The sequence below is a fragment of the Vipera ursinii genome, assembly GCF_947247035.1.
Source record: "Vipera ursinii genome assembly, chromosome: W".
NCBI classification, from domain to species: domain Eukaryota; kingdom Metazoa; phylum Chordata; class Lepidosauria; order Squamata; family Viperidae; genus Vipera; species Vipera ursinii.
Window position 1 is genome coordinate 23363142 of NC_139522.1, and position 14367 is coordinate 23377508.

Below are 14367 nucleotides of genomic sequence, written 5' to 3' on the forward strand. Positions count from 1 at the left end.
TATTTTGCAGTTTTTGCACATAGTTCCCAGTGCCCCGATGACAATGGGTATCACTGTTACATGTTTCATCCATAATTGCGCAGTTTCGATGGCCAGGTCGTGGTATTTTGTAATTTTTTCCAGTTTTTTTTTCTTTGACTCTGGCATCTCCTGGTACAGCGATATCAATCAACTGTATGCTTCGGTTCTCTATGACTGCAATATCTGGCATGTTGTGTTCCAAATGGCAATCTGTCTGTATTCGGAAGTCCCACAAGATCTTCACCCTCTCATTCTCGACAACTTTTTCCACCCTATGTTCACACAACTTTTCGGACACAGGCAAGTTGTATTTTTTACACAATGCCCAGTGGATTAGTTTAGCAATTCGGTCATGTCTACCTTTGTAATCAGTTTGCGCGATTTTGCTGCACTCACATATTAAATGTGAAACAGTTTCAACTTTGTCGTTGCAAAGTCGGCAATTTGGATTGTCAGTAGATTTTTGTATCTTCGCTTTCATGGCATTAGTTTGAGTGTTTGTTCTTGAGCAGCCAGTATTAAGCCTTCCATTTCTTTCTTGATGGTTCCCATCTTAAGCCATGCCCATGTCAAGTTGTTATCAAATTTTCCTTCAATATTTTTCAAATGCTGTCCATGCAAAGCTTTGGTTTTCCATCTATTTAATCTGTCATCCAGCCGTTTTTCCTTATATTCTGCCTTTGTTTCTGTTATTTTTGTAATGTTCTCTGTTTTCACAGCCTGCAGATATTTTTCCCCCTTCGTGTCGTGGCGAAGGGGCTTGCCTAATTCAATGAAGCTATGAGCTATGCCGTGCAGGGCCACCCAAGACAGACAGGTCATAGCAGAGAGTTCTGACAAAACGTGATCCACTGGAGAAGGAAATGGCAGCCCACTCCAGGATCTTTGCCATGAAAACCCTATGGACAGTACCAAAAGGCAAAACGATATGATGCTGGAAGATGAGCCCCTCAGGTTGGAAGGCGTCCAATATGCTACTGGGGAAGAGCAGAGGGCTAGTACTAGTAGTGCCAGAAAGAATAAACTGACTGGGACAAAGCCGAAAGGACGCTCAGCTGTGGATGTATCTGGTGGTGAAAGGAAACTCTGAAGTTGTAAAGATTTTTTCTCCATAGGAACCTGGAATGTAAGATCCATGAATTAAGGCAAGCTGGACGTGGTCAAACAAGAGATGACAAGACTGAATATCGACATCTTAGGAATCAGCAAACTAAAATGGACAGGAATGGGTGAATTTAATTCAGATGAACATCAGGTATACTACTGCGGGCAAGAATCCCTCAGAAGAAATGGAGTAGCCTTCATAGTCAATAAAAGAGTAGGAAAAGCAATACTGGGATACAATCCCCAAAATGACAGAATGATCTCAGTTCGAATCCAAGGCAAACCATTCAATATCACAGTAGTCCAAGTCTATGCCCCAACCACCGGTGCTGAAGTGGATGAAATTGACCGGTTCTATGAAGCCCTGCAGCACCTTATAGAACTAACACCAAAAAATGATGTCCTTATCATCATGGGGGATTGGAATGCTAAAGTAGGAAGCCAAAAGATAACCAGAATAACAGGAAAGTTTGGCCTTGGAGTACAAAATGAAGCAGGGCACAGGCTGATAGAATTTTGTCAAGAGAATGCGATGGTCATAGCAAACACTCTTTTCTAACAACCCAAGAGACGGCTCTACACATGGACATCACCAGACGGTCAACACAGAAATCAGATTGACTATGTGCTCTGCAGCCAAAGATGGAGAAGCTCTATACAGTCAGTAAAAACAAGACCAGAAGCTGACAGTGGCTCAGACCATGAGCTTCTCGTTGCAAAGTTTAGGCTTAAACTGAAGAAAGTAGGGGAAAGCACTAGGCCAGTCAGGTATGAATTAAATCATATTCCTGTTGAATATACAGTAGAGGTGACAAATAGATTTAAGGAGTTAGATCTGATAGACAGAGTGCCTGAAGAACTATGGACGGAGGTTCGCAACATTGTACAAGAGGTAGCAACTAAAACCATCCCAAAGAAAAAGAAATGCAAGAAAGCAAAATGGCTGTCTGAGGAAGCTTTGCAAATAGCTGAGGAAAGGAGGGAAGCGAAAGGCAAGGGAGAAAAAGATACGCCCAATTGAATGCAGAATTCCAGAGAATAGCTAGAAGAGATAAGAATGTCTTCTTAAATGAACAGTGCAAAGAAATAGAAGAAAACAATAGAACAGGGAGGACCAGAGATCTCTTCAAGAAAATTGGAGAGATGAAGGGAACGTTTCATGCAAAAATGGGCATGATAAAGGACCAAACATTATGCTTAAAATCCTACAAGCTAGACTCCAGCAGTATGTGGATCGAGAACTACTAGAAGTACAGGCAGGATTTCGAAGAGGCAGAGGAACTAGAGATCAAATTGCCAACATACGCTGGATCATGGAGAAAGCTAGGGAGTTCCAGAAAAACATCTACTTCTGCTTCATTGACTATGCTAAAACCTTTGATTGTGTGGATCACAACAAACTGTGGCAAGTTCTTAAAGAGATGTGAGTACCAGACCATCTTATTTGTCTCTTGAGAAACCTATATGCGGGTCAAGAAGCAACTGTGAGAACTGGACACAGAACCACTGATTGGTTCAAAATTGGGAAAGGAGTCCAGTAAGGCTGTATTACTGTTGCCCTGCCTATTGAACTTATATGCAGAGCATATAATTCAGCCAAAGTCCAGTTGATAATTGTATTACTGTCGCCCTGCCTATTGAACTTATATGCAGAGCACAGATGATACCACTCTAATGGCAGAAAGTGAAGAAGCACTAAAGAACCTCTTGTTGCGGGTGAAGAAGGAGAGTGCAAATGTTGGCTTGAAACTTAACAGTAAGAAAACCAAGATGCTCTGGTTTTCCGGTCTAGGTGTTCCAATTCAGCCAAAGTCCAGTTGATAATTGTATTACTGTCGCCCTGCCTATTGAACTTATATGCAGAGCACAGATGATACCACTCTAATGGCAGAAAGTGAAGAAGCACTAAAGAACCTCTTGTTGCGGGTGAAGAAGGAGAGTGCAAATGTTGGCTTGACACTTAACAGTAAGAAAACCAAGATCATGGCATCCGGCCCTCTCAATTCCTGGCAAATAGATGGGGAAGAAATGGAGGTAGTGACAGATTTTATTTTCCTGGGCTCCAAGATCACTGCAGATGGGGACTGTAGCCAAGAAATTAAAAGACGTTTGCTCCTGGGGAGGAAAGCCATGGCAAATCTAGACAGCACACTAGAAAGCAGAGACATCACCCTATCAACAAAAGTGTGTATAGTCAAGGCTATGGTCTTCCCAGTTGCAATGTATGTCAGTGAAAGTTGGACCATAAAAAAGGCTGAGCACCAAATAATCGAGGCCTTTGAACTATGATGCTGGAGAAGACTCCTGCGAGTCCCTTGGACTGCAAGGTGATCAAACTGGTCAGTCCTAGAGGCCTGGAGGAAAGTTGAAACTAAAACTGAAATACTTTGGCCACCTAATGAGAAGGAAGGACTCACTGGAGAAGAGCTTAATGCTGGGAAAGATTGAAGGCAAGAGAAGAAGGGGATGACAGAATGAGGTGGCTGGATGGAGTCACTGAAGCAGTAGGTGTGAGCTTAAATGAACTCCAGAAGATGGTAGAGGACAGGAAGGCCTGGAGGAACCTTGTCCATAGGGTCGCAATGGGTTGGACACAACTTCGCAGCTAACAACAACAACACTGGTAAAACTTCTGAAAAAGTAAGCCTACAGCCTATTCCTGCCCCAAGCTCTGGAAATCATTCTGCACAGAGAGTACATCTTTTTGGGACAGATCATTAGTGCCCAGATCTACAATAGCCTCCACATCACAGTCCTTGCTGGCATTCTTGATTATTTTAGAAATACACTTCTTGTCCCTACTGGCAGTAGCTCCTGGAAGACACCTGACCTCTTTCAAAACCTCTGTGTCCTTTCCTAAATTTGCATCCCTTATAATTGAATCACCAACCAGAAGGTGGCTTCTCTTTTTGGATGCCTTTCTCTTCTTGCATGACTGATGTATAATACCTGATTCACACTTCTCCCTGTCAAAAACAAGTTCTTCATCTTGCACCACGATCCCCTGCTTATTTGAGTTATCATCACAGATACCTTTACCTGTCTCCTTAATGTCCCTATTAAGGTCAGCAAGGGCACTGTATCTGTTGTGCAGGGACACAGCGAAAGCTTTGTGTCAAAGAAGTCACTGTCAGAATGTGAAAGCTGGCTCATGTCCCTGTCCAGACATGGTTAGGAGCACTGGATGTTGGAGGATGGTTTTTGGGAATGTTTGATAATTGGAAAAGGATATTGTTCATTGTGGTTTTGGCCTTAGGAGGGTTGTTGTGTTTATCATGCCTTATCCCACTATCCCACTTATTTAGAGAATTGTTAGATCCACTCTCTCCAGACCAACTTTTGCTGCCACTCCTATCTATAACGATAAACCAGCTAAAGCAATGTTTTGAAACCTTTACCTTCTGACTTTATTCCCCTCTTCAAGAGTCCCGAAGCCTATTCAGCTTTTATATTAAAAAGGGAGGAATGAAAGGATTTTATTATGTTTAAGGTTGATATTAGTAGTGATACTTTGTAATTATCAACATCTTTTTTATACATATATACATATACATACACATATACATATATACATATACATAATATGTGTGTGTGTGTGCAAGCAGCTTTGTAGGTGCTTTATATTGGGAAATTAGTTATATGAAAGCAAATGTTTCATGCTTTAGGTACAGGGGATTGCTTACATGAAAAGAGCATGGTAAGGGGAGGGGGAAAAGGAGTTATGGTGGAGCTGTGTATGAGTCATCACCTAGGAACTATTTTTCTGTACCTTTTGGTTCCTAGTACCAAGACCAGATCTCTTTGTTCTGAAGGGGTATAAAAGGTGGAAGACATCTTTCCTGGTTGTTGCCTTCATCTCTCCATCAGCCATGAAGAGAGATGTGGCCACCCAACTCTATTTTGATCAAAATAAAAGTTGTTTGCTTGCTGAAACCTCAGCTCAGGAGTTTCTTTTGGCTCTTTTAAATTCCTGAGTAATGCTGGGGCAATTTTGAGACAAAGTGTAAAACCTTTCAGGTGGATCATAGGAGGATATCGAGGGGTATATACTTTGACCAATGGCATAATAAGATTACAAGCTGTGGTAGAAGTAATAGCTAATCGAACAGCTACAGCTCCAGAATTACTGGCTACTGGAGTAGGACAAATCAATGAAGCTGTAATTCAAAATAGTATGGCTTTAGATTATGTATTAGCTTCTGAAGGAGGAGTACGTGGAAAATTTAATTACACCAACTGTTGTTTACAGATAGATGACAATCATGAAGCAGTGATGGATATTGCAAAAGGAATCAGGAAAGTGGCCAAAGCTCCTGAACAAAAGTATGAAAATATGTGGGGTGATTGGAGTTGGTTAACAAATTGGCTCCCCAGTTTTGGATGGTTAAAACAAATATTTATAGGACTAGTGTTTTTAGTTGTGATAGGTATTATGTGTTGTGTTTATATCCAATGTTTACCCTGCTGTATTTCATTTTGCACCAAAACACTGGGGTCAGTAGTGAAAAACATCTCTGGAGAAGATGTACAGATTCAATTTATGTTAACCAATATAGCCAAAAATGAAGATTCATCAGAGTATACAGAAATACAGGGGGGATTGATAAATATGTATCAATATGATGAATCCTCAGAGCGGTCAAACCTAGAATACAGTGGAAACTAATTGAATAGAAAAACAAGTTTGCCAAAGAAACTACAATGGATGGGAACCAGGAAAGGGTAGCATAAAGGGAGGGTGTAAAATAAACACGTAGGCAAAAATTAGCTGGGTCTTAGAGTGGGAAAAAAAGAATACAAGCTATAAAAACAGCTGTAAGAGGAAATGGCTACCCAGAAAAGGAATACTGAATTGAAAAACAGGAAAACAAGCTGAATAAGATAAGAGAAAAGGCATACTGAATTGAAAAACAGGAAAGAAACTATTGATCTAAAAAAGAGGGACCATAAATATCCACAGAGCTCAAAATAACCATTTAAATATGTCTATTTTTATATTATTATTGTGCATGTGAATATGATTTAATATGTTTAAGGAAGTTAGCAGGAAATGTGTAAGAAGCGGACAGAAAGAGTGTAACCTCATAGTACCTCAGGCAATGGGGAAAGAGGAGGGATTAGGCGGCTGGGAGAGGGCTGTATAAAGAAGGGAATATTTTGGGTTAGAACTTTGAACAGAACCAAGCTTTGAAAGCTTCTCTTCTGCTTATTGCAATAAACAAAACAAAAGGCCTTCACTGTGTCTTGGCTGATTATTGGTCAGGCAAGCTTGCCTCTGGTCATGAAAGAAAGTAGCCAGGAGCACATAACTGTGTTTTTTTAAAAAAAAGCATTGGAAAGGGAGAGCCTGGTGCCTGCTTGGGAGGCAATTTAGTTCCTGAAACCAGAAACACCTGATTGGTGGCTGGAAACAGCTGATAGGTGGCCGGCAGCAGGAGTGGAAAAGTCTCTCAGTTCAGGCAGCCATCAGAGGAAATAGTAAGTCAGAACTTCATTCATTTAATGACCCATTTGATTTAATTAATGAATTTGATTTTAAAATTTTGTAAAATTGAGTCTGGTTTATTTGATGATTTTTTTGACTTACAAGCCTAATGGGCAGGCTCCATTAGATTCATACCTTGGGGACTACCTGTACAGGTTCATTGCTGACCATTTGGCCCTCCCTCATGCCTCCCCCCCGCAGGATACCAGCACGGCACTGAGCCAAAGATGGTGGACCTGACATACTGCCCCCCTTAACAGGGACATTAGCCCTGCACAGAAAAAAGGAGGGGGGAGACACAGAAATACACACAGTTAGGAAGCAAGTTACTTGGGTTTGTCAGGATATTGATTATGGAAATGTTTTATAAGTTTGGCCGCTTTTATGTGTTTGGTGTCCACCCATTCGGTTTCAGAAGGAAAAAATCTTTCCATGCCACCAAGTACTGGAGTTTTCCTAAGTGTTTATGGGAGTCTAAAATGTCTTTAACTTCAAAATGTTGTTCACCCTTAATCATGAGAGTTTCAGGTGGTGGTGGTTGTGGCCATAATAGGAAGAGGATTTCAATCAGAATAGAGCTGGAAGAGACCTTGGAGATCTTGTAGTCCAACCCACTGCTTAAGCAGGAGACCCTATACCATTTCAGATAGGTGGCTGTCCAGTCTTTTCTTCAAAACCTCCAGTGATGAAGCACCTACAACTTCTGAAGGCAAGCTGTTTCACTGCTTAATTGTCCTCAGTGTTTTAACATATACATTTATTATGTACCTCACATCACTGTTACAAACTTTCTCCTTAATTCCAGGTTGCTTGTCTCCTTGATCAGTTTCCATCCATTGTTTCTTGTCTTGCCTTTTGGTGCTTTGGAAAATAAGTTGACACTGTTTTCTTTGTGGCAGCCACACAAAAACTGGAATGCTGCTATCATGTCACTCCTATTCCTTCTTTTCTCTAGACTGGCCATACCCAATTCTTGGAACCATTCTTCATATGTTTTTTGTCTCCAGGCCCTTCATCATCTTAGTTGCTCTTCTTTACACTTTTTCCAACGTCTCAATATCTTTTTTGTAATGTGTTGACCAAAACTGGATGCAGTATGTAAAATCTTGCTTTTCTCCACATTAAATTTCATGTTGTTGGATAGGGCCCATTATTCAAGTCTGTTAAGATTTTTTTGGATCCAGAGCTTGTCTTCTGGGATGTTGGCTATTCCTGCCAACTTAGTGTCATCTTCAAATTTAATGAGTTCCCCTTCTATTCCCTCATCTAAGTCATTTATGAAGATATTGAAGAGTACTGGGCCTAAGACAGAAATCTGTGGCACCCCACTGCTTACTTCCCTCCATGTAGATGTAGTACCATTAAGGATAACTCTTTGAGTACAGTTTGTAAACCAGTTACAAATCCAACTGGTGGTGATGTTATATATCCCACATTTTTCTATCTCAGCCCCGTCCGGAGAGCAGGGGGAAAAAAATGCAACCGGAATGAGTGCCGAGTCCACAGGAAAAGTTTGTCAACAGACAGCAATTCAAGGAAAAACGAAGTCAGCGTTGGCCGCTACCCGCAACCAACGCTGCTAAATACCCGCCGAAAGCAAATGCCCACACTCCACCCAACCGCACCCACATCCGCCCATCCCCTATTTATGGCCCGCCCCTCCCCGGAAGAGCCTTTCGGCCCTCGCCCTGACACCCAGCGCCCTCCACCGTTCTGGTAAGCCCCCACCCATGTCCATGACCCACCACCACCATGTCCCGCCCTTACGTCCCACCCCAGGGCAGACCCCACCCGGCCCTGACCCTCGGACACCGCCCCACCCCCCACGGACCCCCACACCGCCAGGTCCTTGGCCGCACCAACGAGTCCAGCAGCCGCAATCTCTTGTCGCGCGTGTAAGAGGGAGGGAGGCAGGAGGTACCCCTCAGCGGGCCTGCCGAGGTTGCGTCCCCTTGTCTGCTCCGGCGCCAACCCGAATGCAGGCACCGTGGTGGGAACGAGCCCGTCCCATGACGAGAAGGCCGCGGAGCCTGCCGGCACCGGGCGGGGCCCGGCAGGGCTGTCCTGCGCATGCACGCGCTCCACAGCTGACCGGGAAGGCTTGGGACGCCGTCGCGGGTGCTTCACCGTTTGAGAAAACGCAGGAGCCAGCCGCCGCGTAGCAGGTGCGTCTCAGGGACGGGTGGTGTGTGTGTGCCTCACCGTGACAAGGGTCCGTGGGTGTGGTGCTGGTCGTTGGGGCCCCGCTGAATGTCGGGCCCGCGGGGTGCGGCATTCTAGCTTACCAAGAAGTAGGTTGTGGTCTACTTTGTCAAATGCCTTGCTGAAGTCTAAGTATACTATGTCCACAGCATTTCACTGGTCTAATAATTTAGTCACTTTGTCAAAGAATGAAATAAGATTGGTTTGGCATGATCTCTTTTTAACAAACCCCTGCTGGCTACTACTGATAGTTATAACTTTATGTGTTGCTAGATGTTCACATCATTATTTTCCTGGGCTCCAAGATCACCGCAGATGGAGACTGCAGCCAAGAAATTAAAAGACGCTCCTGGGGAGGAAGGCCATGGCAAATCTAGACAGCACACTAAAAAGCAGAGTCATCACCCTGCCAACAAAAGTGCATATAGTCAAGGCTATGGTCTTCCCAGTTGCAATGTATGGCAGTGAAAGTTGGACCATAAGAAAGGCTGAGCGCCAAAGAACTGAAGCCTTTGAACTATGGTGCTGGAGAAGACTCCTGTGAGTCCCTTGGACTGCAAGGCAATCAAACCGGTCAGTCCTAGAGGAGATCAACCCTGACTGCTCTTTAGAAGGCCAGATCCTTAAGTTGAAACTCAAACTCAAATAATGAGAAGGAAGGACTCACTGGAGAAGAGCCTAATGCTGGGAAAGATTGAGGGCAATAAAAGAAGGGGATGACAGAGAATGAGGTGGCTGGATGGAGTCACTGAAGCAGTAGCCATGAGCCTAAATGGACTCCAGAAGATGGTAGAGGACAGGAAGACCTGGAGGAACATTGACCATGGGGTCGCAATGGGTCGGACACGACTTTGCAACTAACAACAACAAGATGTTCACAGATGTGGTTTTTTTATTATTTTTCCCAGGATTTTCCCAGGTATTGATGTTAGGCTGATTTGTCTGTAGTTTCCTATGACTGCTTTTTTTTTCATTTTTTGAAGATGGGAACCACATCAGCTCTTTTCCAACCCCGGTGCTCCAGCATTTTTAAAAGATATGGTACAATGGTTCTGAGATAACATCTGACAGCTCCTTCAGAACTCTGGGATGTAATACATCAGCTCACAGTGATTTATATTCATCAAGATCAGACAGGAGTTCTCTTACCATTTTCTTGATTATTTTAATTTTCATTTCTAGTCTGTCTTTTACGGTTATGTGTTTGGTAGGTTGAGCTATATTTTCTTTTTGTGTGAAGACTGATGCAAAGAATGAGTTAAGCAACTCTGCCTTCTCTCTAATGCCTGTTACTTCCTTGCCATCGTCTCTCTTTAGTGGACTGACGGACCAATGGCAGGAGAGGAGCACTGGTGGAGTGCCAGCTGAGTAAGAATGCCCCTGTTGGGTCAGCCATGGTGGAGTGTGTTAGATCGTGGGCTCTGGACCGCATGGCCAAGATGGACAACGCAGGACAACAGGGTTCAGCATAACATTCTTTATTGATGTAGCACAGACTTGGCAAACAAAGGGCAACTGCCCCTCTTATATACCTAGCCAGGTATACTTGGAACCAATCCCATTGTCCGGATTTCCCGCCAAAGACTGCCCTGCCAATCCTGACAGGGCACCCTGCCACCTGGTGGTGTCAGTGGCTATCTCTGTGAACATCTCCTATATACATATATACATAACACCCCTTCCCCCATACAAAAAAAAACAAATAATAATGGAAACAATAAACAACTAATGGAATAAAAAACCTGCAGTGTGGAGCTTGATTTTTATAATACCCTAGCCTCAAGACCTTACATAGTCCTTGAGATATGCCGGTGGCCTATGGATCCTTGCTGACCGTTTCACTGATTGCCCCGCATTCTGGTCACCCGGATCAGCAAGGGCAACTGGGTTTGCAATGTAGTCATCCCTTAGGACGCCATCAGGGTCCTGATTACCAGCCAGATGTTGCTCTGGAAACACATTTTGTGGCTTTTCAGGTTGTCTCTTCCTCAACTGGTCAATGTGTCTTCTCACCTCGCGACCCTCCTCCACCTCTACAATGTAAGATACAGGCCCCGTTTTGTCCACTACCACCCCCTGAATCCAGGTAGGCCCTAGACCATAGTTCCGGGCCCAAACCTTTTCACCAATGTGCAATTCTCTGGTGGTGTCTGGTTGCTCCTGTTGAGCTGCCACTCTGTCTGGGTGTAGTCTGTCTAACTTAGTAATGAGTCGCCATCCCCAACGCAACTCAGCAGGGCTCTTGCCCATAGCTGTACATGGAGTGGTATGTTGTGCCAAAAGAAACTGAGCTAACCGGTGATGCCAATCTCCACTGATGATGTGCCTCAATGCATCCTTGGTTGTCCTCACCATTCGTTCTGCCAAACTGTTAGTCAACGGGTGGAAAGGTGCTGATGTGACGTGTCTAATCGAGTTGGCTCTGGTAAATGCCTGGAAATCAGCAGATGTGAATTGTGGGCCATTATCAGAGACCAAGACATCAGGCAACCCATGAGTGGCAAATAGTCCCCGAAGCACTTGAATTGTCTTTGCAGTGGTCATGCTAGAGACTGGGACTACCTCTAGCCATTTAGAGTGACTGTCAACCACTACCAGGAACGATTGTCCCTGAAAAGGCCCAGCATAATCGATGTGTAACCTAGACCATGGGGTGTGAGTCGCTTCCCATTTGTGAATGGGAGCCTGTGGCTGTTCTGGCCTTGACCTCTGACATGTGTACCACCCCGCTACCTGCTCCTCTATGGCTTTGTCAAGACCAGGCCACCATAAGTAGCTCCTAGCTAGTGCCTTTGCCTAGCTAGTGCCTTACTATGCCAGGATGCCTCTCGTGTAACGATTGTAAGACCCTTTCCCTCAATTTCTCTGGAATAATAACTCTACTACCCCACAGCAAACATCCTTTATGAGAAGACAACTCGTGCCTCCTCATAAAATATGCCTGGAATTCCGGCCCTGGGCTCTTGTCCTGCCACCCAGATGCTACCCATGAGCTGACCCTGCTCAGTACCTTGTCTGCTGTGGTGCCAGCAGCAACTGTAGAAGACAATCTGGAAGATCTTGGATGAGTAGGATCTGCTCCGCCAGTGCTGGATCAGGGTCATTGCTCATCATTGGCAATCTGCTTAATGCATCTGCATGGCCCATGTCCTTTCCCGGCTTATGGACTAGTTTGCAAGCATAAGCAGATAGAAAAATGGACCACCTCAGCATTCTTGGGGAAAGAATTTGTGGTGTTTGTTTGTCAGTTGTGAACAACCCCAACAATGGTTTGTGATCAGTAAAAATGGTGAACTCCCTGCCATACAGGTAATCATGGAATTTTTTTTACTCCTGACACAATTGCCAGTGCTTCCTTGTCAATTTGTGCATAATTCCTTTCTGCTTTGGACAGAGTTCGGGAGTAATATGCAATAGGCCTTTGCTCCCCATTTTCCTCTATATGACTTAATACAACACCCACCCCATAAGGGGATGCATCACACGTGATGCAGATAGGCTTATTTTCTATAAAATGTGTGATGGTTGAATCACTAGATAACAGTTGTTTAAGATTTGTAAATCTCTGTTCGTGGACCTTGGTCCAGATCCATGGGGTTTCCTTATCTAACAGCCTGTGTAAAGGTTCTGCAATTGATGCTTTGTGAGGTAAAAACGCGTGATAGAAGTTAAGTAACCCCAGAAAAGCTTGCAATTCAGCCTTATTTGTTGGGGTTGGAGCCAACTTAATTGCTTTCACCTTAGAGTCAGTGGGGTGAATACCCTTGGCATCAATCCTGAACCCCAAGAACTCAGTGGATGCCACATCAATGCTGCACTTACTTTTTTTAAGTTTAAGCCCAGCAGAACAAAATTTGCTTAAAACAGCTTGCAGCCTGTCAGCCAAGATCTCCTCAGATTCCCCAGTGATGAGGACATCGTCAAAATAGGGACATACACCTGGAATGCCCTTCAGAGTCCTCTCCATCACTTCCTGAAAATCCCAGGAGCTACTGAGATACCAAACTGTAACCGGTTAACTCGGAAAGCTCCTCTATGTGTCACTATTGTTTGAGCATCAGCCGCTTCCTTATTAACTGACAGCTGCTGATATGCTTGCGCCAAATCAGGTTTTGCAAAGAGCACGCCACCTTGGACAGTGGCGAGGACTTGCCGGACCGACGGAACCAGGTAAGCGTGCGGATTTAAGGCTCGGTTTACCGTAGCCTTATAATCAACACATACTCTAATTTCTCCATTTGCCTTTAATGGACTCACAATTGGAGTTTCCCAGTCTCCCCCGTCCACCAGTTCTAACACTCCCTGTTCCACCAATTTGTCCAGTTCGCTCTCAATCTTATGTTTGAGAGCGAATGGGACTCTTCGGGGCTTGATACGAACTGGTGGAACGTTCGGGTTTAGTTTAAATTTAATGGGAGGGCCCGTGTACTTCCCCAGCCTGTCATCGAATACGTCTGCAAATTCATTACAAATGGATTCAAGACGTTTGTGCTGGATGCTATTCACTTCTCCCAACCAAATGCCCAGGGCATCAAACCAATCCAGCCCTACTAAACTAGTTCTCTGCCCATCGGTCACCAAAATATCTAAGGGACCCTGAAAGTCCTTAAACCCCACAGACACGGTGGCCTTTCCCCTGATTTTAATAGGGGTGTGCTGAAAATCTGACAGCTGTAAACTGGTGGGCTTTAAAGGAACCCTCTGCCTACTCCGATCGCAAATTCTTTTAAATGTCTCATAGGAGATTATTGAGACTGCAGAGCCGGAGTCCAGCTCCATCGTGCAAGGTACCCCTTGCAGATGGACCTGTATTGTTATTTTTTGTTTGAGAAGCTGATGGACTTCCGTGTGAGACACGGTCCGTCTGCTCTTTCCAGGAACTGAGGGATTGTGCCGGGGTTTGTGCCGAAGGAGAACAGTACCTTCAAGCTCCGATGCCATAGCTTGTAATTCGTTCAGGCTGTGTCTGCTCCGATTCCGGCAGACGGCTGCAATGTGCCCTGTCTTGCCGTAGGAACGACACTTTACGGATCTGAACCGTCAGGTCGCTCGCAGATGGTTTCCCCCACAGCTGGCACATTTCTGGTTGGATGAGTTGGCTCCCCTCGGTTCCTTGCAGCCGCAGCTGTACGCTGTGTTCTTGTTGGCTGATGATTGTCTCCGCTGGCCCCTGTCATTATCCCGCCGTGATGGATGCTTTCCGGGTCTATGCTGTAGCGCATCTACCTCTGCCTCTCTGTCCAGGTCGCCGCTTCCGCCGCTCGAAGCACACTCGTGATGTATGGTCACTCCTGAGCTGCTGCTATTGTGTGTGTTTGCCAGAGTCATTGGCTGCCTCGTAAGCCATCACCTCGTCTAAAACCTCCCGCAGATTCATCGGTGGCTTAGCGAGGATCCTTTGTCGGCATTGCTGGTCTCTCAGTCCAAACACCACTCGATCCCTGATCCTGTCTTCAAGATCAGGAAATTTACACTGGCGAGCAGCCTGTCTCAGCGCCGAGACGAATTGCGAGGTCAGCTCACCCGGATGCTGGCTGCGCTGGATGAATTGATGC